The sequence below is a fragment of the Triturus cristatus genome, chromosome 10, assembly GCF_964204655.1.
Source record: "Triturus cristatus chromosome 10, aTriCri1.1, whole genome shotgun sequence".
In the NCBI taxonomy this organism is placed as follows: Eukaryota; Metazoa; Chordata; class Amphibia; order Caudata; family Salamandridae; genus Triturus; species Triturus cristatus.
In genome coordinates, this window is record NC_140593.1 from 1082869236 (window position 1) to 1082893742 (window position 24507).

General features: G+C 47.2%; 1 protein-coding gene across 1 annotated transcript in view; it reads left to right on the forward strand.

Moving 5' to 3' along the window:
- The window catches only part of LOC146796600 (lysosomal alpha-glucosidase-like), an 854317-nt gene that overhangs the window by 525329 nt on the left and 304481 nt on the right, over positions 1-24507 (forward strand). The window lies entirely within an intron of this gene.

Here is a 24507-nt window from a genome sequence, read left to right on the forward strand (position 1 = left end):
AGGACAAACCCCAACACTTTCCCAACTACATGCCCCAATAGAAAATCCAAACGGGTTGCGATCTTTTGGAAGAGGGTATTTTCTTCCACTATTTTGATGCTCAGATCCCTCAGCTGCCTTCTATTCCTATTCTCTTCGTGACTCGGTGGCTCATGTTCTCCCAGGTGTGCTCAAGCCCTCCAATCTGTCCTCGCCCAAACTATATAGGATGGTCAGGATGAAGCCACCTTCACAATTCATTGTGGCCTTGACATCACGATTCTATTAGGACGCTATTGGCACCAATGTCTCCACCTGGCTTTGGTCGACTAGTTTTTCCAGTGATGTTGAATCCACTGTGCCACCAATCCAATCTTGTGCTCCAGACAATACTTCCACATTTCCTTTGCTAAATCTGTTAGCTTCTTTAAGCTGCTTCCTCCTGTCCTGTTTATATATGTTACCACTGTTACATTGTCCATCCTTAGTAAAGCAGAAGCTCCTTGGAACTGAGATCTGAAAATCTGTAATGCAAAAAATCCTGCTTTCATTTCTAAACAATTGATATGATTCCACTTTCACTCAAACTCCAAATGCCACCTGTCTCTTGATCAGAACACAAAGCTCCCCATCTTAAATTGCTCACATCTGTTTCCAATACAAAATCTGAGATGGTCCCAAAAATTGCCGTTCCATTCCAAACATAAAGTGTCTCCAACCACCATGTCAACGCCCCTCGAGCTTACAAAGAAATCCTCACCATGCCTCTATACCATAGTCCTCTTGAAAGTTTCAATCTTTTTATTCTCTGCAAAGCCGTGTAATGTAACAGACCTAGAAACACCGCTTGAATCGACGAAGTAAAAGTATTATAACTTTGGACACGTCTCTCAATTTGACCGTCCCCCTTCTCAAGACAAACCTTATCTCCTTCATTATTTTTGAAATTTTGTTCTCTGGCAACAAAAGTTGTTCCTTGACTGTGTCCACCACAAAACCCAAAAACTCAAGATTTTGAGTAGGTTACAAAATGGATTTCCCATATTTATCACAACCTAAAGACTCTAAAAGTTCCTTCACCATCATCAACTGTGACACTAGTTCTGAATTGCTTTGATGCAATATCAAAATATAGTCCAGATAAATCAAAAGCCAAACTCCTCTCTCTCCAAAAACCTACTACTGTCCTCATTACCTTGGTGAAACACCATGGGGCCTATGCTAATCCAAATGGAAGGCGCAAAAACTGAAATGACTGGCCCTTCCAACAGATACACAGAACTGTGGCTGTCCTCTGCTATAGGCACTGTGAAGTAAGCATCTTTTGAGTCCATCTTCACCAACCAGTCTCCTTCTAATAACACATCCCGCAGAAGAGGGACTCCCTCCATCTTGAAATATCTGTACGTCACAAAAACCTTCAGATCCCTCAAATCTATTACAGGACGCCAACCTTTGTCCTTTTTTTCTACTACAAACAAAGTACTTACAAAACCCACTTCTTTGTTGGGAATCTTTCTTATTGCACCTTTGTTCAGCATAGATACAATTTTGCAACTCACCACATCTTGTAACTCTGCATTGAAACAGAGCTCATTTGCCTCTTGAACCTGCCATGGCATTGAATCGAACTCAATGTGATATCCTGTAATTGTGGATATAACCCATGCATCGTTTATCGACTTCCATTTCTCTATATGAAATTTTAGTCTTCCTCCGACTTTTTTGTGGATAAAACCAATGACTTCCTTCATACTCAGCTGCTCCTGACGACAATGAATCCCCTCCTCCACGATGTGCCCTTGCTCTGGATGATCTTCCTTTCTGAGGATAGAATCCTCCACTGCTTGATCCATGGGTTCTTCTAAATGAGCCCCTTCCAGCATACTGGGAGTTTATAACAGGCACGGGCAAGAGGTTGCCCTCTCCTCCCAGCCCGAATATATAAATTGTTCTGTCCTGAAAAAACTCTCCTCATAGAATAATGTGCCTTGTCTAAGGCAGTAAACATTTGTACATATTTTCTAAAACTTTTTACCATTCCTTCACCGAAAAGAAGTCCTTTTGCCTCCTCACTAGGTTCTCTCCTTGCCAAATTCCCTAATTTGGGATTTTTCCGCAAAAGAACCACCTTTTGCCTTTCAGATATTAGTCCAGCATTTGCATTTCCCCAAAAACAAATTGCACACTGGCTCCAACCTCTTAATAAATTATCTAAATCGCAACCTTTAAAAAACAAATCTTCTACTAAATCAAAACTTCTGGCCAAAGGACCCCAAACATCTAACAGTTTATCTTCACACTGTTTCAGTGAGCGTTTCAACCCTTTACTTGTATCACGCCCTAGCATGAAAAGACACTTTATCAACTCATGATCCAGGTTTGGAGTCGTAGTCTCCTTGTCTCCCATCACAGGGCGTGAACTCTCAGCCCTCAAGTCGATGTTCCTCCTTCTCAAAGAGGCTTGCGTATGGATTTCTTGATATATTTTTCTACATGAGGCAAAGGCCAACATTCACTTCCCCGAGGATGTTTATTTTATCTTGAAACAAACAATTTATCACCAAAGGGGTCTGTCACAGAACCTTTAGATGCTTCTTTGCTCTGTAAACTTCCATCTCAATCATCAAATTAGTCAGATCCAAGATGTATTCATCAACATGTTCCATATCGTATGCAGGGTTGACCTGCCCGTCTGACGTTTCGCTTAGGACCCCCATTCTTTTTGAGCTGCTGGGACTCCTCGCTGCTCAAATTAAATATCTAAATTCTTTCGCTTTCTTGTACATTTTCCCCCTGGATATCTTCCAATATCGAAAAAAACTCCTCTTACTCTTTATTAAAATTTATTTTCTTTCCTGACAAAGCTTCATGCACAGACTCCTGTACCAGCTCCCTTACTTCTTTAGAAATGCAGTCTACAACTTTACCAGATTTAGTTAGCCTCATTAGATGCCTGTTCGGCCATATTTAGTTTTAATAAACTTAGTATTATTAAAAAATACTAACAATATTACCGAACTCCTATTTAAAATCACTAGAAAGTCTTTAAACTACCTATTTCTTAGCAAAACCTCTCTAAAATAACCATGAATTATCCTGAACCTAATCTTCTCAGGTTGTGACTAGAAATAACTGCCAACAGCTGATCTGACAGAAAGCGTTATCTAGGAACACATATCCTTCAAGTTTCTAAAGAAACAAGTCCAAAAACACAAACAACGATGTAGAGCACTTTTACAAATAATCTTCACAATATTGTTTTTTTAAACCTCCAACCAATACAAAAAACTATTTAGACCCTTTTTCCTTTTTTTAAAATGTGTTTTATATTAAATGCGCATCAACTCTCAAACAGCTTGAGTCGTGTATTCAATTTCCGCTTTTTTGTGCTCTATTTCCTTTTGAAATAAACATGCGTGCCGAGCGTGCCCTCAACAAAGCTGGCCCTCCATGCACAAACACTCTACCGAAGTTGAAATGGGCATTGAATATTGCCCATACTGCATGCATGACTGTGCGAGCAGTTGCTATCAAAGCACAGCTCACCCTGCACGTGTATTGACTGTCTCGTTCAAACTGATCTTAGCTGAGGTAATTAACCCCAATTTAAAATAAACATTTTTGTTCAAAATTCAAGCAAAATAATGCTTGCTAGTTACTAACCGATAAATTACAACAAAAAAAAAACCTCTTCAAACTTAAACTATCACAAACGTATTCTATTTTAAATTAATACTTACCAAATAAGCCTATTGAAATACAAAAATATTCAGATGAAAGATCCTTTTATCAATCCATAAATTGGATTTTCAATCATACATCACCATACTTCAAACTCCCAAAAAACCTTCCTATCAAATTCACCAACTATAACACTCATAAGTAAAGAGGAAGAAGAGGACTGGCAGGAGTTATTTGTTGAACTGCAAAGTTCTATTTCATTGTTTGGTCGTTAAAGTACTTTTTGGAATTCTTTGAAGTTTGCTGCTTGGAAGTGGCAATAAAAGATGAATGCATAATGCTAGCCTTCTGTCTACGCATAAAATCTTTCAGTTCCAGCTTTCTTTTGGAGGGGCACCACTATAGCCTCCTTGAATGAGCTAGGTACTTTGCCTTCGCTAAGGGACAGGTTAAGGAGGGAAATAGCTGGATCAGGTAAATCAGAGATGTAGGAGGCTCGCTTAGCATATGGTGCACACTTAAGTGTAGAACTGTGCACTAATCCAAACCCTAATGGTGATTGTGGTTGTCTTAGACAACCATTGAAAGCTCTCGAAGTGGTAGCTGTGGAGAGCAGCTTTCAGGCTTAGTCCAGAAGGAGTGTTAAGCAGCTTGTTATACCAGGTCCAATCATGTAGTGTAGGTTAAATGAAAAAGAACCACACAGTGTTGTTATAAAAATTGGTCTATTCACTACACAACACTCACTAACACATTGGTGTATTTCCTACCCGGACAGATCAGCACAAATATACAAGAATACTTCAATTGCAAGAGGTAAGTAAGCACAATACACAGTGGTCTCTGGGGAGAGACCAAACCATATACTAAAGAAGAGGAATGCAAACTGCGACCGAAGTCAGGACTTAAACCAGGAGACTCCGAGGAGCTGGGAACTGAAGGAACCACCTGAGGTAAGTACCCAGGTACCCCATGGAGGCTATATGCAGAGTGAAAACACAGCAGCGTACTCAATGCAAGTCTATGGGAAAGCCTCGGTTGCGGTTTTAAAGATGAACCCTTCCCAGTGGACCCTCAAGAAACCCAGTGGAAGACAGAATGTTGGAGAGTCACCCCACCCATGGATACCCCAGGAACCAGGCTACCTACTCCAGGTACGTAGGTGCGAAGTGACGTCAGAAACTGCCATAGACCAAAATCGAGGACTTATGGAAAGATGCAGCTGGCTGAGAAGATAAGAGTCCAGTGGAATCCAAGGGGGGATTCTTGAAGGGAAGAACCTGCAGGCAGAGGGGACAGAGTCTATGCCACTCGGAGGGGACCAGGAGGCACGGAAGAGCAATGACCACTGATGACAGGAGATGCAGGAGTGATGACAGTGACCTTGTTGCTGCACCTGTGAGGACTATGCGATACTGTAGAAGACAAGGAGCCATTCACGAGCTGTCCCACGTCGGAAGTCAAGAAACTAAGGGGCTGGTGTCCGGCAGGGGGAGACCAACACGCCTTGGCAGTAGCAACAGGTGTGGTAAACGATCAAGGAGCAACGCTGGGACCAGCAAGGTCCAAGGGACTCCCAATTGCAGGAGAGTCAGAGCAGGCCCAGAGCAAGCAGGGAAGCCCTTTGAAGCCAAAGAAGACCCTCAAGAGGACCCACAGGCCGAAGGCACAGGAGTCGCAAGAGGACCTCGGGCAGCTTACCGAAGATGCAGGCTGTAAGAAACTGTCTCTATATATACTGCAACAAAGTGAGGTAACGTGTGTGTATAGAGTCCAAGGGTCTCCAGAGGTTTGGCAGAGGTTAAAGTTAGATAGAACCTCACTCTCTAAAGTGGTAGCTTAGTCGAGCAGTAAGGCAGTATCCGAGGACAAAGTTCAGCATTTGATGTACACGCTCAGTCAGCAAATGAATTCACACACTCAAGAACTGAACTCTAGGCCAATTGTTTTTGTATAAAAAAAAATAGTTTTATTTCTAGAACCAAGCAAGCCTGGTACAGGTAAGCATATAAATACTTTTCATCTACAAGATGCTGTTATTGAATACTTTCAAAATACAGTAGGACTTTGTACCAATTTGAGTTTACAGGGATTGCAATGTAATACACAAAATTAGACTCAGTACATAGAAATCAATAGGCTTTTTCTGTAAAAATGCAATTAAATTACTTTTCGGATTACTTTTTCCAACACAGTGCTGGATACCTAGATTCAGTACCGGGACATTTCCTGAAAACAGTTGAGAAAATGCGTTTGGTTAATCAGCTGATTTTTAAGGAACATTCTCAGTTTTCAAAAGTTGACACTTGGAAACTTTTTGGGAGAAAAAGTGTCAATGTTATTCTATGAGAAAAAAGAGGTTATCGGTTTCCAGGTAGGTAATTGGTCTTTTGAGTTAGCGTTCTGGGGTAAGACTCGGGGGTCTTCCAGGGTCTGTGATGCACTGTTGTTGCACCCCCAGTGGCACAAGGGCAGCCGGGTGCAGAGTGTTGAGGGCCAATGTTATCCTATGGAGGATAGGGGGACTCCCGTTGGTGGCTGCTGGCAAGCAGGCAACAGGGTTGTGGTAGCAAAGCTCCTAGGGTTAAGCTCAGGGCAAGTTGGGGACCAAGTTAGCACCAAAGGGGCACCCTCAGCGGCACTAGGGCGGCCGTGTGCAGGGTGCTGTTTTGAGGTCGGGTGTCCTGTTGATTTCAATGGAGATTCTCTGGGACAAAGAAACACTGCAGGCTCGGGGACGAGGATCTTCCAGGAGTGACCACTACTTCGAGGGGTAAGTTGGGATGTTGAGGGTTGATTAGGCACCGCTGGGTTGGGCACACAAGGCAGTGGGGCGTCGGGTGCAGGGGTGCCTTGGGACATCGGATTTTCTTACCCGCTCTGGTCGCGGTAGGGGGGGTCCGCTGGATTGAGGCTGCAGATGTCATCAGGAGGCTTGAGGCAGGTCAGGGGTTGCCGGATCTCGGGTCATGATCTCCGGGGGGACCTCCTCGTGGTATATTTCCACTCGAGCTCGGGCCGGGTTAGGCGGGTGCAGAGTGGGCTGGATTCGCGGGTCCTGGCTAGCTCCAGAAGCTGCATTCAAACATGTCCGGTGTTCAAGGGAGAAACAGCTTGGAAAAAAAAATCAGGCAGGTCCTCCGGGGTTTTTGAGGTTGCTGTCCGCTGGACACGCCGGGTGTTTTGCAGGAGCAGGTTCAAGGGGAGACAGGCCTGTAGAGCTGGGGCCAAGTCAGTGGGCGTCATCCTCTTGTTAGCTCTGCACAGCTTCTCGTCCTTCTTCTCTTTCTTGTGGTTGCTGGATCTGAGGAAGGAAGGTTCAGGGTGCCCCTAAATACTAAATTTAGGGGCGTTACAGGTAGGTAAAGGGCAGGGACCATTGGGTCCCTTCCCTGGGGTGGGTACACCCCCTATTCTGCCACTCTCCAGTGGGAGGGGGTAGGAGCCTGTCCCTGGTTGGCTGGGTCCCCCCCATCCTCAAGATGGCGAGAACTCGAGGTTGTGCTTCACCTCGACTCCCCCCACCTTAGGGGTGGAGTTGGCAGGGGTGGGCACACCTCTCTTCCTCACTTATTTTTCCCGCCGGTTCTCCCTCCCAAATTGGGGGGGTAGAACCAGTGGGGACCAGTTGCTGAAAGCAGCAAATGTTCTGGAGAGGCTCACAGAGGCGGCATGCCTTTGAAGCTTCTCATTCGTGAACCCTGCCCATCCTGGGGGAGGAGGCTTGGCACCTCGTCCCAGGATGTGCATTGTTTCAGGCCCCCGAGAGCATCAAGCTCTCGACCCAGGGGTCCAGAAACATGTCTGGGGGCGGCAGCCTGCGCAGCCACTCAGTCAGGTCACTGGACGTTAGTCGTGTTTCATGGGGCATCTCTAAGATGCCCTCTGTCTTGCATTTTACATTAAATCCCACACTGACATCAGTGTGGGTTTAATGTGCTGAGAAGTTTGATAGCAAGCTTCCCAGTCTTCAGTGTAGCCATCATGGTGCTGTGGAGTTCGCAATGACAAACTCCCAGCACCATATACTCTTAAGGGCAACACTGCACTTACAGGGCCCAGGAATGGACTTGGACACTGTAGGGGTACAGGGCTCATGCACCTGTACCCTCACCACTGGCATAGTGCACCCAGCTAGAGGGGTGACTGATGTATGCCAGGGCAGTGGTTTGTGGGCATGGCACACAGAGATGTGTGCCATGTCGACTTTGTTTTGTTCTGCACCAAGACACGCAGCCTGCAAAGGCAGTGTGTGAGTGTCAGGGTACAGGACCTCTAAGGGTGGCACAATAAGTGCTGCATCCCTTGGAGGCCTTCTCTGGTCACAGTGCCCTGGGTACCTGTGGTACCATTTACCAGGGGCTGACATGTGGCCAGAGATGCCAATTGGGTTTAGGCTTCAATGCAGGTTTAGGGAAGGAACACAGGCCCTGGGTACCTGATTGGCAGGAGCCCAGGGCACACTCAGTCAAAGTACATCAGCAATTCATCAAAAAGTGGGGTCTTACCATGCAAGAAAGAGGGCACTTTCTCACACAGGCTCACAGTGCAGAGGATGCGGTGAGGATGAAGATCTTGGCCGGAAGAGATGCTGGAGGTTGGAGCTTCTTCTAAACTGAAGATCTCTGGAGGACAGAGCCAACACGCCTTGTCAACAGCAAGTTGACGCGGTGCACATAGGTTCTGTTCCAGCAGTTCCAATGAGGGATACTGGCCTCAAACTCGGTGAGAATACAGTGCAGGCCTAGAGGGTGTTGCAGAACCACCACCTGTGTTGCTGGGCCTTTCAAAGGCCAGAGGATGTCAGGAGCAGCAGACAAGTCAGCTTAGTTGCAGTGTCTGCAGATGCAGGAGAGTGACTCCTTCACTCCAAGGGAGATTCCTTTGGATGTCTTTGATGCCCACAGGCCTGGAGAAGAACCTGGATGGAGCACAGGCAGACGACGCAGAAGACTGGCAGGCAGACGAGGCCAGGAGCAGCAGGAGTCTTCCAGATGCAGTCTCGGTTCCCAAAGCAAACTCCAACGAAGTCCAAAGTGCCCAGACGGTTGAAGTAGAAGTGGTTTCGGATCTGAATCTTGTCCCCCGATTAATCTGAAGAGCCACCTACAGTTACGAGCTTAAGTACCCAAGGAAAGGATTGGGACGATTCAGGGGTCCCTCCCAGAGGAGGGGCTGCACAGATAGGAGGATATGTCTATGTCCTTTGTCCAGTTTCTTGCCAGAGTGGTAGCCAGTGGCTCCCTGAGCTGGTTCCATCTGGAGTATGCACAGAGGGCACCAAATGTGCCCTTCAAAGCAATCTGGGGGTGCTGGCAAGCGCCCCACCCCAGCCCAATACACTATGTCCTGTCTGGGAGGTGGTCACTCCTCCCTGTGACAGGAAACCTATTGTTCTACCTTCCCCTGCTCAAGCTCAGCTCAGCAGCAGGACGGCAGACCCGTGTCTGTGGTCGGCAGCAGCACTAGCTTGCTGTTAGACCCTGGAAGGCTGGTACTGGGAATACAGGGGGGCACCCTAGTGGAGCCCACCAGTACATGGGATCCCACATCCAACACTGGAACCGTTGTTAGGGTAAGATTCCAACATGTTTGATACCAACAATGACTGGTTTCCATGCAGCGAATATATAGTTAGACATCTCGTAATTGACTTGATGTCCACTATATGTATTAAATAGCTGACCACACTTAAAACCTGGTGAATCGCCCCTGGGGTTTGTAAGGGTGTCCTGCTCATGCAGGGGCACCCTCACACTTACAACCAAGCACCCTGCCCTCAGGACTGAAGGGTGACTTTCAGGTTTTAAGTGTAGTGACCTCAGATATAAGGAAACCTATATCTGTTGTGAGAGGTGCAAGCACCAACTCACACAGGCTGCAATGGCAGGTCTGTAGTCACAGTTTAAGTGGACTACCCTGGTTGGCACAATACATACAGCAGCCTAGGGGACACCTCTGGCGTACCAGTGCCTTGGGTACCTTAGTACCATATACTAGGGATTTAGAAAGGCACACAGCTAACCAATTGGGAAGGTACCAAAGTACTGACCACTGTCAAATTTAGGGAGAAAGCACAGTGCCTGGGGTCCTGATTAGCAGGATCCCAGTCAGACTAGTCATAAATCAGAATAACCAGCAAAAAGTGGGGATAACCATGAAAGCAGATCTACTTTCCAACAATAGAATACTGTTTGCAGGACTCATGACAGACAATTGTCATATAGAGATCCTGATTTGACTTCAATCAGCAGGTGCACAAGGCACTTCTTGTTAATAGCGGGAAAGGCGGAGAGGGTGACAGGGTTCCTGTCTTCCAGGGTGGGTTTTATTAGATAATGCGCTAAGGGGAATGCTGTCTTTAATGATCTTGAGCTTATCAATAAAGAAGGTGTTAAGGGTGTTGCATATGTTCTGAGTCGGGAAATTGGTAGAGTGACTTGTCAGGGTTTGAGAGTTCAGAGATAACATCTGAAGATCTCTTTTGATTTATTCGTGAAATTCAAGATTTTGTTTGTTAAAAAAAAAAGAGGATTTAGCTTGCATGATTAGTATTTTATATTCTTTGAGGTGTTTTTGTAGACATCCTTTTTTTCAGGTGAATAACAGTTGCGCCATTTGTTTTCACTGCGGTGTAGTTCAAGTTTAGCTAGTTTTAGATCTTCTGTGAATCATTTGGATGGGTCATGTCATCTGGCCTATTTGGCTTTACAGAGAGGAGCATGCGTATTACTAGCTACCGCTAGCCAGTCAGTGATTGCTGTCCCTAATGGATAGAGAACTCCTAGGGTGAAGAACTCTGATTACAAGTCAGTAACTTTTTCTTCTCCATAATATCTTTTTTCAAAGAACTCGGGCACCAAACCTTCCTCCATATTGAACTAGAAGCATAGTGTTAGTTTGATTCAGATTAATGCTTTCTCTGGCCATTATCTAAAACAAACTATTTAACCAAAATTGCTGTGCAAGTTGAGACCGACGTTTCTGGAATAGTTGACATGTCCGTGTCTACTGTCACTCATGTTAAGATCTACATATTGATGCACCATTGCCTGTTTCATCTTGTTAAATTATTACTGGATTGAAATTTACTTTGAAATGGTGGATGTGGTTCAGTTGACTTTCTTTAAAAACCTATACAGAAAATGTTGTCTCCTATTGGCCTATTTTGTTAAAGTTATTTTCAAAATTCTAAATATGGTTGTTCAAAGTGCTTTTTAGAATGTACTGCATGCACCGAGATGGTCAGTACATTCAGTAAAATGGCAATGATGGAAATCCTGGATTGCAAATGAGTAAGGGTATGCTACTCCTTACGCATGTAGAGCCACACTTGAAGAATATGTAACTGGGATATATCTGGGGGTTTCCAGAATTGACAGTGTGCGGGAATATGGAAAACTTGAATGAAGCCCATCGGGAAACTAGAGCGGCTAGCCCCTGTGAGGTATTTGCAGCATGACATTATGGCTTTTCTTGTGAAATTTGAATGAGGAAGAGAAACCAATCTAGACATAATGTCACTGCTGATTCTTTGAATTATGTGTTGCATTTCTGACTGGGTTGTCTACATGTGGCAGCAGAGAACGACAGACTATTCCAGTTTATATCGTCGACACACTGTATGTGTGATGCTCCATTTTGTGTCTTTTTGCCAATTCAGGGCATTAAAGAGATTGCTGTTTTAGCAATCTTTAGTAATACAAAAATATGATGGTTGGGATGCTGAAGAGTCTTGACTTTGCTTCAGTAGAAACAGTCCAGCCCAAACTGCCAGGCTATGTCCCCTTTAAACCGGAACACAAGCAACCGAAGACCGGCTTCCTCCTGACTGGAGCTAGTCAGTCGGTTCCAGTGGCACAATGAGTGCAGGAACAACGTCTGAAGATACCAGTCTCATTTAGGGTATCGCACTGAAATATACAAAAATCGTTCAGTAAATGGTTGTAAGAATAGTCAGAAATGCCTATAGTGCTATTTTATTAACAATAAACAAATGGACTCGGGAAGCAGGGGCCAAATTTATTTGTTGAACCTAGGACTTTAAAATCATATATTGCGGAATGCATGAGTACAGTTCTAATTAGCAAAATGATGAAAAGCAGTTGATATTGAAATAGAATTGTTGGTGCTTTAATTCGGTAAGCTTTTTATGTATCAGTCTCCTTTTTTTAATATGCATGTTTAAACAGTTTTATTGAAGTTTTCATACTGGCAGACAACCCTAACATTCTAGTGGGGTGGTAAACAAATATATAACCAAAGCCTCATCAACTCCCCTCCCAGCCTTTTCACAACATCCATCTATGTACTTCCTATGTTAGTCCGATGATAAACTGCTTAGAGTTTGGACTGAAACGGAAACAGTCCTGGGAAACTCCAATCAACGTCCTCCACACAGAGGCTAGGGCTCCTTCCACTAAGGTTAGCACTTCTCAATGCCAGCATCTATGATTAAACAAACTGAGATTGTTCATGGGGAATTATTTTGAGAATCTTCAAGAAACAAGAACATATGATGAGCCTGTGCTTCATGGCATCCGTCTGACTACGGTTCTACGGCTGCACACCCCTGTTAAATGTTATTAGAGAGCTTTTCTATCCCCAGCAACTCCCATAGTCTGTAGATACTGTTTGAAAGGAGCATTTTCTTACTAGAGTGGGCTGGAATAATCTGCTTTGATGTCAAGAGAACCTGGTCAATATGATTCTTTCTTGCCATATAACGTGTGTAGGAGAGTAGGATCTGCACTTATGTTTCCCCCACTTTTTTTCGGATGTATACACTGGTTGTTTCTGGCTATAGTCTTGCTGGGTCCCTGCTAATCAGGGCCCAAGTCTCTCTGTTCTCTCTAAACGACTTGGTGTGCATATTAGATGCACTAGTGATTGGATACTGTAGTACCTTATGAGCCCCTAGTATATGGTACCTTGGGTACCTAGGGCATAGGCACTTCACAGGCCTACCAGGGGCTGAAGCATGTATTATGCCACCCCTGGGAAGCAGACTAAATCTGACACCACAGGCCTGCTACTGCAGCCTGTGTGAGGTAGTGTTAGCACTCCTCACTGAGATATAGGGTTCTATGTCTCACCATACACACACATATCAGCCACCCCTATGGCAGGCCCTATCAATCCTGAGGGCAGGGTGTGTGGTTTACAGTGTGAGGGGGTGCCTCTGCCTGAGCAGGGCCCCACTGCAGCTACCAGAGTCTATTCTCTATGGCTGTTTGTGGATGCGGTTAAACCATATACTCTTAAGTGCATTAAAATGCTAACTTTGGAATGACTGTGTTTGGTGTCAAACAACTTGGAATCATACCCCCCACATCAGTCCATGATGTGGGAGCATGATCCCACCGTTCTAGAGGGGGACGACATGTAAAACGACAAAGTTGAAAGAGCCCTGGCATCACAAAATGGATGCCACCAGCACAGACACTGGGCTGCCCTCCTGCTGCTGACTGAAACTCGCAGTGGAGGAGGCCCAACAATGGGCATCCTGTCACAGGGAGGTGTCACTACCTTCCAGACAGGATTTAGTGTATTGGGGCTGGGTGGGTGCACTTTTAGAGTGCTTTGAAGTCCTGCACTGGGGGAGCAGTAGGCTCCTCTGTGCATATGCCAGCTCAAACCGGTTCAGAGGCTACCTGTCCCTGCTCTGGCGTGAAACTGGACAAAGGGAAGTGGGTGTAACCACCCCCTACCCTGACCCTCCCAGAGGAGTGGTCATAGAGCTAGTCCCTCCCCTATCTTCACTATAAGATAGCAAACTTTGCCATTGCAAAACAGATAACCCTGGACGACGCTCTACAAAGAAGAATCCTGGCCCTTCGACGTTCCACTACCTTTGGAAGACAGAAGAATCTCCAGGCACCAAAAACTTTAATAAACGGTTGGAAACTTTCCCGCTCCCGCCGGAGTTTGAAGTCCCTGCAGCCCCGGAAGTGGATTTCCTGGCTTCTCGACGGCCATTGTGAGTCCCCAGCAGAGCTGAGGCGAGTGGACCCCACGCGTGACGAGGAACAGTAATACCCGGGGATCGTGCACTATTGTCGAGTGCAAACCCTTCACGACGTTCTACGAATTTGTGCATTGAACCAATTGTGGCCCAAGCCTCCAGCAGGTTTTGCAGCGAAAATCAGAGGCCTACCCCGTCCTGAGTGACCATGGGCTCCTGTGAAGCATCTCCTGAAGAGGTGTCTTCACGATCCCTTGCCCGTTGGGTCCCCCGAAGACTTTCTTATTGACTCAAAGGGCTCCCCTGTTTGCTCCAGGCCTGTCCTTACTTGCCCTCGCTGGGTGAGTCCCTCAGATCTTGCTGGTCTACACCATCGACTTTATTCACTCCACACGAGACTTGCAGTTGCCAAGGTTTGTTGCCTCCAATCCGGTTGCCGACACCGTAATCAGCCGCAGACATCGTGGGACACTCCAAATCCAGCTGCTGGTCATCCTGGACCTCGTGAGCGAATAGTCAAAACACCATCGACGACCTGAAATCACCCGACATCCGTGGTCAGCCATCTTCCTGGCCACCGGTCACTGGCGAGTGACTTTGAACACTGTCCCTTCAATTTTCAGGTCGCCTCCATCTTGAATCCACCCTTGGATTCCACCGGACACTTCTTCAGTCGACGCAAGCAGCAAGTCTTCTTTGGTCTCCATAGAAAACAGCGACGCGACCCGACACCTATGCACCGGCTTCCCTGGGTGAGGTAACTCGTGCACCCTGGTGCCCTAGTGTGTGTTGGCCCTCAAAGTACTTACCTTGTAAGTGGATTGCTTGTAGACTTCCTCAAAGTACCCTAAAACTTTAAAAATCAAACCACGACTTGCGCCATTATAATCAATAGGGAACCCGTGACTGTGTTCACACACTGCACGCGTCTCCCGTGGGCCTGTTACTTACCTGCTAACACTGCAGTAGTGAAGCCCCAGCGATTCCCCAGGCCCTAGGCCTTGTCATTTTACAAGTCGACATTCTTATACAAATTTTTTAGTATATGGTCTGGTACGCCCCTGGGGCTCCAGCCATATTTGTGCTTAACTTATTGAGAAACGTTGATATTTGAATGTGTTCCTGGCTTCTAATCTCAAGAAGAGATTAGTAGAGTGTGTCTAGAAATAAATACATATATATTTGATATATATACCTGTTTGGTGTCCTTTCATTTGGTAATTCAAGAGATTATAAGGTAAAACAAGCCAGAAAGTGTGGGTGTTGGAGCCTGTGGCCCTAGCAGCTCCCCAGGACAAATGGAGTGGCCCCCATTAAATTGTTGAGAAAAAGGGAGAAGTCACCTACTTGGTGGATCTGGGAACTCCCAGGAGCCCCCTTAGGGTGCTCCATGTCAACAGACTTAAGCCATATGTGGACAGGGCTGACATGGGCTTGCTCATGGCAACTGATGAGGACCAGGAGGAGGAGAGTGACCCTCTCCCTGACCTGCTCTCACAGAACCCTGATGATGGATCAGTTGATGGAGTTGTTTTGGCAAGCAGCCTCACTGATCATCAGCAAACTGAATGCAGACAAGTGCTGCAACAGTTTAGACATATGTTTAGCCTGACCCCAAGTCGGACTTCCTGGTGCACCCATGAGGTGGACACTGGAGACAGTCTGCCTGTCAAGAGTAAAATCTACAGGCAACCTGACCATGTCAGGTATTGTATCAGGACTGAAGTCCAGAAAATGTTGGAACTAGGTGTTATTGAGCCTTCAGATAGCCCTTGGGCTAGCCCAATAGTCCTTGTACCTAAACCTCATACCCAGGGTGGTAAGAAAGAAATGAGGTTTTGTGTTGACTACAGAGGCCTCAATGCAGTCAGCAGGACTGATGCCTATCCAATTCCTAGGGCAGATGAACTGATTGATACTTTGGCCTCAGCCAAGTATCTTAGTACATTTGACCTAACAGCTGGCTACTGGCAAATCAAGTTAGCTGATGATGCCAAGGCCAAAACAGCATGTTCGAGGCATATGAACTGCAGATTACACACTTTTGCATAGATCGCCATCTGGTGTTGGGCCCGGATGTTTGCAGTTTGTTTTTCCTCTTGGAAAGTCTTTGAAAGTCACGAGGTCGGTGACTCCTCCTTTGGATCGTGTTGCGCATGGGCTTCGGCTCCATCCTCAGATTGTTTTTTTCCGCCATCGGGCTCGGATGTAATCTTCGCGCTCCGGTTCCGAACATTTTCCTGTTCGCCGATTGAAGCGGAATCCTCCCCTCACATCGCGGTATTGTTTCGATCGCGATCTCCTCAATCAACGCACCTTCTCATCGACAAATCTTCGGTTCCAGTCGTCGACGGCGGCCTTCGGGCCTACCCAAGCTCCGGTCCCGGCTGATGAAAAGAACTCCATTCAAGAAGTGCCCTCGATGTGGGTCCAAATTCCCCCACACTGATCTTCATGAGGTATGCAACCTCTGCCTCTCCCCTTAACACGAGGCTCGAGACTGTCCGGCCTGTAAGTCTTTCAGATCGAAAAAGACTATTCGGGACCGAAGAGCCAGAAGAAACATGGCACACTCCTCGACCTCCGTTCCAGTCGATATCTTCGGGGATGACATCGAAGATCCGGGACAGCAGCGCACCGAAGAGGACCTTGTCAGTGCTTCCGAGGCCGATGACTCAGATGTGGAAGACATCACTCCGGCGCAGAGGGTCGGGAGTACTATACCCCCCCCACACCCGCGCCAACACCCAAAAAAGCTTCGGTCACGCCTTCACCCCCGGGCCTAAGCAAGACCAGAGACTGCTTCACACACCCCACCTTCGGGCCCGGTGAAGAAGCCAAGTAAGCCTTCCGGCGGCTCGGGCTCGACCCAGCCTGCCAGCGGTGCCGAGAAACACACTTCGGCACTGAAAAAGAAAACGGCCTCTACCTCGACACCGAGCTCCGCACCTAAGCCCTCGGGGTCGAAACCCAGCGCTTCCGTACCGACGCCATCTTTGGTACCGACCAAACCCCATGAGGCCCTAGGCAACGACACCTCCAAGCCGAAGACCATCTCGGCGCCGACCAAGAAATCGGAGGTTCCCAAGCCCAGTGCTAAGCAAACTGGCACGGACAAGCCTAAAAAGTCATCGGCCTGAAGACTTCGGCGCCTATGGACCAAACACTGTCACAGGAACTATTTACACCGGATCCCTTACAAAAAACTCTCACCAGGGATCCAAAAACTGGACATCTGGCAGTCTCTTCCAAAAAGACATTTGGACAAACCAGCTCCGCCTCCACCTCCAAAGAGGAAGGACTCTGCTACCTCTCCTTTCAGAATACCTTCCCCACCTCCTCCACACTCTCCACCTCCGCCCCCTCTGCCCCCACCTCATCGCTTTCCGACCCCGTCTCCAGACGATGATGATCAGGGGGACCTATATCACGATATAGGGGATGTGCCCCAAGACCCCACCCCTACAGGATCCCCAGACCCATGGGACGACTACAATAACCCAGATATTCCCGACATCCCACAAGATGACCTTTACCCTTCCAGGCCATCTCCACCGGAAGAATCATTAGGGTTCCACCATCTACTTCAAAGGGCGGCACACTATCACGGGGTAGAGTTGCACACTGACCCAGTGGAGGAGGATTTCCTACTAGACACATTTGATACCACACATAGGTCTACCTCCATACTACCTATGCTTAAGGGGGTGGTAAAGCATGCGCCAGAGGTTTTTAAAGACCCAGTCAGGGCCAGGGTAATTAACCCACGCATAGAAAAAAAGTACAAAGCTGCCCCCACTGATCCCGCCAATATCAAAGGGCCAGCGCCACTAGATTCCCTAGTGGTTTCCACTGCACGAAAAAGAACAAATTCCCAGGCGTCAGGCGAAGCACCACCACCTGACAAAGAGTCAAAGCTACTGGACGCATCAAGAAAGCGCACTGCGTCACAGGCAGCCAATATATGGCGTATCGCCAACACCCAAGCGCTATTAGCCAGATACGATAGGGCACATTATGATGAATTGGAAAACATAATGCACCACCTCCCTGAAAAATATAAAACTAGGGCCAATGAATTAATTCAAGAGGGTAAGACAATCACTAACACCTCTATACGCTGTGCCTTAGATGCAGCAGACACAGCCTCCAGGGCCATTAATACTAGCGTCCTCCTCCGTCGCCATGCTTGGCTAAGAATATCCGGATTTAAACCAGAGGTACAAGCCTCCATCCTTAATCATCCCTTTGACTAGGAACACCTATTCGGCCCAAAGGTAGATGAGGCCCTCGAAAAAATGAAGGACACCGATACGGCGAAGTCCATGGGAGCCCTACAGTCACACCCTCCTAGGCGCTCTTTTCGCCGCTCTTCCTTTCGGAGTACATCTAGAGGCAACTTCTCAGATAACGCGTCCACTTCCTACAAATCCCCCACTCAGTCCACCTTCACAAGGGGCTATCAAAGAGGCGGCTATAGGGGCAACAATAATAAAGGCAGAGGCAAAACAAATACCGCCCGCTCTGCCACACCGCCTACCCAATGACTTCCCCCCCGCTCCCTCCAGACCATCCCACTCCGGTCGGGGGCAGACTTCAAAATTTCCTTCATGTCTGGGAGACCATCACCTCAGACAAATGGGTGACCCAAATTATTCGGTCAGGATACTGCCTGGAATTAACATCTACCCCCCCCAAACATTCCACCCAGGCAACACCCAATGTCACAAGAATATTCCACATTACTAAAGCAGGAGGTAATCTCCCTCCTACAAAAACAGGCAATAGAACAAGTTCCCGTCAGTCAGCAAAATTTAGGGGTCTACTCCCTATATTTTCTAATACCAAAAAGGAACGAGACTCTACGACCTATTCTAGATCTCCGGCCCCTAAACACATCAGCAGGTGCTTCCGCTCCTCTCCCAGAACGACTTCCTCACCACACTGGACTTGAAAGACGCATACTTCCACATTCCAGTACACCGTGCTCACAGAAAGTACCTCAGATTTGTAGTGGACGGACAACACTACCAGTTCAAGGTGCTCCCATTCGGAGTCACAACAGCACCACGGGTATTCACCAAGTGCCTAGCGGTAGTGGCGGCACACCTCAGAAGACAGCACATTCACGTCTTCCCATACTTGGACGACTGGCTGATACGGCCACTTCATACAACCAATGTGTACACCACACCGCCACTACAATCCAACTACTTCACCAACTAGGCTTCACGGTGAACCACCAAAAGTCCCAGCTAACACCATCCCACATAAAACAATACCTCGGCGCCACCATAGACACCTCAAAAGCAATAGCCTACCCCAATCCGGCCAGGATTGCAAGCATTCCGGCTTTGCGACAAAAATTCGTTCTTCAACACTCCCTTCCAGCAAGAGTGTTTATGCAACTGATAGGGATGATGGCCTCTTGCATTTTCATAGTGCCTCACGCAAGACTCAGATGCGTCCACTCCAAGAGTGCTTAGCGCGCCAATGGAACCAAGCCCAGGGGCAACTGACAGATATGGTTTGGTAGACGGTCGCACCCATCGCTCTCTGCAGTGGTGGAACACCACAAACCTTTCCAAAGGTCGACCGTTCCTGGACCCGGTTCCACAAATAATACTACCAGACGCATCGCTCTCCGGCTGGGGTGCTCACCGATTACACCTCACAGTGCAGGGCACATGGACACCTCAACAAAAGTTACTCCATATCAACCATCTGGAGTTACTAGCAATCTTTCTAGCCCTAAAATCCTTTCAACCACGGATTTCAGGCAAGGCAGTCCTCATTCGCACAGACAACATGACGGCCATGTATTATATTCAAAAACAAGGCGGCACACACACTCCACAGCTCTCTCAATTAGCACAGAGCATATGAAGATGGGCAATTCCACACAAAATCTTTCTCCTAGCCCAACATGTCCCAGGAGTCCAAAACACCATGGCAGATCTGCTCAGCAGACAGACGCAACAGATCCACGAGTGGGAACTTCACCCGCAGATTCTTCACCCGTTCTTTAAAATATGGGGTATCCACAGATAGACCTATTCGCCACCCACGAAAACAAAAAATGCCCAAGCTTCGCCGCCAGATACCCACACCCACTGTGCCCAAGGAAATGCGATATGGATGAACTGGTCAGGCAAATTTGCATACGCTTTTCCACCTCTCCCACTAATTCCATTAGTGGTGCGAAAGCTACAACAGCATTCCCTCACACTGATCCTAGTAGCTCCAACATGGGCCAGACAACCGTGGTACACCACGCTGCTGGAACTCTCGGTAGTACCACACCAAAAGCTACACCTCTCACCATGCCTCCTAACCCAGAACCATGGAGGGATCAGGCACCCGGACCCAGCTCAGCTCAACCTTGCGATCGGGCCCCTGAAATCCTAGAATTCGGATACCTAAACATTCCCCCTGACTGTATGAACGTCACCAGAGAAGCTAGATGCCCTACCACTAGAGCCTGCTACGCTGCCAAGTGGAAAAGATTTGTTGTTTATTGCCATAACAACACAATCAATCCTCTAGACGTGTCTATACAACACATCATATGCTACTTACTCCACCTACAAAGGTGTAATCTAGCCTATACCTCTATTCGGCTACACCTGGCAGCAATTGCAGCTTACATACAAAACAGGCAGCACCTATCACTTTTCAGAGTACCTGCCATTAAAGCCTTCATGGAAGGCCTAAAAAGAATAATTTCCCCCAGAGTACCACCCTCACCTGTGTGGAACTTAAATTTCGTTCTCACAAGGCTGATGGGGCCTCCCTTCGAACCTTTGCATAAATGCGAACTGCAATTTCTCACATGGAAAACAGCTTTCCTTGTAGCCATCACTTCCCTTAGAAGGGTCAGTGAGATACAAGCACTTACCATACAAGAACCTTTTCTTCAAATGCACCAGAACAAGGTTGTTCTCCATACCAACCCAAAATTCCTACCTAAAATCATTTTCCCTTTTCACCTAAACCAATCTGTAGAATTACCAGTATTTTTCTCGCAACCTCAGACCGTTGCAGAAAGGGCTCTACACATGCTAGATGTCAAACGAGCCTTACTTTACTATATCCAAAGAACACAACCTTTCAGAAAGACCAAACAACTGTTTGTTTCTTTCTCTCCACCACACAAGGGCAACCCCATCTGAAAATCAGGGATAGCTAGGTGGATTGTAAAATGCATCCAGATTTGCTACCACAAAGCAAAACGAACGCTATCCGTTCCCCCCAAAGCCCATTCTACACGAAAGATAGGGGCTTCTATGGCTTTTCTAGGGAACATCCCATTAGATGATATCTGCAAAGCATCTACATGGTCAACACCGCACACTTTCACTAAACACTATTGTGTAGATGTGCAAACCAAGCAACAAGCTAGTGTGGGCCAGGCTGTACTAAAAACATTATTTCAAACCACTGCAACAGATACCGGTGGTCACCGCTAAGGTTGGGAACTGCTATAATGTCTATGCAAAAGTGTGTAATCTGCAGCTCATATGCCTCGAACGGAATATGCTACTTAGCAGTATGCATCTGTTCTTGGCATGTAGAGCTGCAGATCTACACACGCTCACCCGCCTCCCCGGCTACCTGTATCTGTTCCAGTCTATCTTATTTAGATACAACACACATGGGTTTCTTCACTGTTGTTACTACGCTCCATCTTTCCCTGCTGGCGAAAAACAATCTGAGGATGGAGCCGAAGCCCATGCGCAATACGATCCAAAGGAGGAGTCACCGACCTTGTGACTTCCAAAGACTTTCCAAGAGGAAAAACAAACTGCAAACATCCGGGCCCAACACCAGATGGCGATCTATGCAAAAGTGTGTAGATCTGCAGCTCTACATGCCAAGAACAGATGCATACTGGTAAGTAGCATATTCCTTTCAACCCCTGGTGGGCACTATCACTTTGTGGTAATGCCCTTTGGTTTGAAGAATGCACCTGCCACTTTTCAGAGGTTGGTGAATAAAGTTCTGACTGGTATAGAAACCTATTGCTCAGCTTATCTTGATGATATTGCTGTCTTTAGTTCCACCTGGCAGGATCACCTGGTCCCCCTCAGGAATGTTTTGGAGGCCCTGCAAAAAGCAGGTCTCACTATCAAGGATACTAAGTGCCAGATAGGGCAGAGTCAGGTTGTGTACCTGGGCCACCTTGTAGGTGGAGGCCAGGTTCAACCATTGCAGAGCAAAATCCAGACCATAATGGAATGGGTAGCTCCAACAACCCAGACACAGGTTAGAGCCTTTTTAGGCCTGACTGGGTCCTATAGGAGGTTTGTTAAGGGATATGGATCTATAGTGACCCCCTTAAAGGATCTGACCTCTAAGAAAATTCCAAAAAAGGTTCAGTGGACAGCTAGCTGTCAAAAGGCATTTGATGACCTCAAGCAGGCAATGTGCACTGCCCCATCTTGCAGAGTCCAGATTACAAAAAAGTTAATTGTTCAAACAGATGCTTCAGAGCTCGGTGTGGGAGCTGTACTGTCTCAACTTAATGATGAAGGTCAAGACCAGCCAGTAGCTTTCATAAGCAGAAGGCTGACTCCTAGAGAGAAACGTTGGTCAGCTATAGAGAGGGAGCCCTTTGCTGTGGTGTGGGCCCTGAAGAAGATGAGGCCATACTTGTTTTGCACTCACTTCATAGTTCAGACTGACCACAAGCCCCTTCCATGGCTCAAACAGATGAAAGGTGAAAAGCCTAAACTGCTCAGGTGGTCCATTTCCCTGCAGGGTATGGACTATACAGTGGAACATAGACCTGGGACCCAACATGCCAATGCACTCTCCAGGTATTTCCACTTAGAAAATGAAGACTCAACTGGTCAAGGTTAGTTTAATGTCCCTGCGTTTGGGGGGAGGGGGGGTTGTGTAGGAGAGCAGGATCTGCACTTATGTTGCCCCCGCTTTTTTTCTGATGTATACACTGGTTTCTGGCTTAAGTCTGGCTGGGTCCCTGCTAATCAGGGCCCCAGTCTCTCTGTTCTCTCTAAACGACTTGGTGTGCATATTAGATGCACTAGTGATTGGATACTGTGGTACCTTTTGAGCCCCTATTATATGGTACAGGATATAGTGTATTGGGGCTGGGTGGGTGCACTTCTAGAGTGCTTTGAAGTCCTGCACTGGGGGAGCAGTAGGCTCCTCTGTGCATATGCCAGCTCAAACCGGTTCAGAGGCTACCTGTCCCTGCTCTGGCGTGAAACTGGACAAAGGGAAATGGGTGTAACCACCCCCTACCCTGACCCTCCCAGAGGAGTGGTCATAGAGCTAGTCCCTCCCCTATCTTCACTATAAGATAGCAAACTTTGCCATTGCAAAACAGATAACCCTGGACAATGCTCTACAAAGAAGAATCCTGGCCCTTCGACATTCCACTACCTTTGGAAGACAGAAGAATCTCCCTTGGAGTCAAGGAGTGACTCCCCTGCTTGGCAGGTACCAAAAACCTTAATCAACGGTTGCAAACTTTCCCGCTCCCGCCGGAGTTCAAAGTCCCTGCAGCACCGGAAGTGGATTTCCTGACTTCTCGACTGCCATTGTGAGTCCCCAGCAGAGCTGAGGCGAGTGGACCCCACGAGTGACGAGGAACAGCAATACCCGGGGACCGTGCACTATTGTCGAGTGCAAACCCTTCACGATATTCTACGAACTTGTGCATTGGACCATTCGTGGCCCAAGCCTCCAGCAGGTTTTGCAGCGATAATCAGAGGCCTACCCCGTCCCGAGTGACCGTGGGCTCCTTTGAAGCATCTCCTGAAGAGGCGTCTTCGCGATCCCTTGTCCGTTGGCTGGTGGGTCCCCGAAGACTTTCTTATCGACTCAAAGGGCTCCCCTGGTTGTTCCTCGCTGGGTGAGTCTCTCAGATCTTGCTGGTCTGCACCATCGATTTTCTTCACTCCACACGAGACTTGCAGTTGCCAAGGCTTGTTGGCTCCAATCCGGTTGCCGACACCGCTATCAGCCGCAGACATCGTGGGACACTCCGAATCCAGCTGCTGGTCATCGTTGATCCCTCCTGGACCTCGTGAGCGAAGAGTCAAAACCCCATCGACGACCTGAAATCACCCAACATCCCTGGTCAGCCATCTTCCTGGCCACCGGTCACTGGCAAGTGACTTTAAAAACTGTCCCTTCAATTTCAAGTCGCCTCCATCTTGAATCCACCCTTGGATTCCACCAGACACTTCTTCAGTCGACGCAAGCAGCAAGTCATCTTTGGTCTCCATAGAAAACAGCGACGCGACCCGACACCAAAAGACACCTATGCACCGGCTTCCCTGGGTGAGGTAACTCATGCACTCCAGTGCCCTAGTGTGTGTTGGCCCTCAAAGTACTTACCTTGTAAGTGGCTTGCTTGTAGACTTCCTCGAAGTACCCTAAAACTTTAAAAATCAAACCGCGACTTGCACCATTATTCTCAATAGGGAACCCGCGGCTGTGTTCACACACTGCACGCATCTCCCGTGGGCCTGTTACTTACCTGCTAACACTGCAGTAGTGAAGCCCCAGCGATTCCCCAGGCCCTAGGCCTTGTCATTTTGCAAGTCGACATTCTTATACCATTTTTTCAGTATATGGTCTGGTACGCCCCTGGGGCTCCAGCCATATTTGTGCTTAACTTATTGAGAAACGTTGATATTTGAATGTGTTCCTGGCTTCTAATCTCATAAAGAGATTAGTAGAGTGTGTCTAGAAATAAATACATATATATTTGATATATATACCTGTGTGGTGTCCTTTCATTTGGTAATTCAAGAGATTATAAGGTAAAACAAGCTGCTTTACATTCCTCTGAGACTTATCCTGAAGGCTGCTCTCCACAGCTACCACTAGGATAGCTTTCTTTAAAA